A 497-nucleotide genomic window follows, 5' to 3' on the forward strand; every position below is an offset into this window, starting at 1 on the left:
AGTAGAGATGGGATCTCGCTATGTTGCCCGGGCTGGGCTCAAGCAATCCTTCTTGTCTTGACCTCCCAAACTGCTTGGATTACAGGCATGAGCCGCTATACCTGGCCCGTTTATTTAAAAAAAAATAAAAAAAAAAAAAAGCAGATTTTGAATATTCCCAATGCAAAGAAACAATAAATGTTTGAGGCAGTGGATATGCTAATTACCCTGACTTGAGCATTACACATTGTATACATGTATCAAAATATCACTCTGTCCCCCATAAATATGTACAACTACTATGTGCCAATTAAAAATAATAACTCATTACCCTGATTTGATCACTATACATTGTATGTATCGAAACATCACAGTGTACCCCACAAATATTCACAGTTATGTGTCGATTTTTAAAAATCTAAAAACATTTTTTTATATGTTTGCTGGCCATTATTCTGTCTTCTTTTGAAAAGTTTCTGTTCATTTCGCTTGCCCATTTGTTGATGGGGTTGTTTGAT

Source organism: Propithecus coquereli, unplaced genomic scaffold, assembly GCF_000956105.1.
Source record: "Propithecus coquereli isolate 6110/MARCELLA unplaced genomic scaffold, Pcoq_1.0 Scaffold777, whole genome shotgun sequence".
Lineage (NCBI taxonomy): Eukaryota > Metazoa > Chordata > Mammalia > Primates > Indriidae > Propithecus > Propithecus coquereli.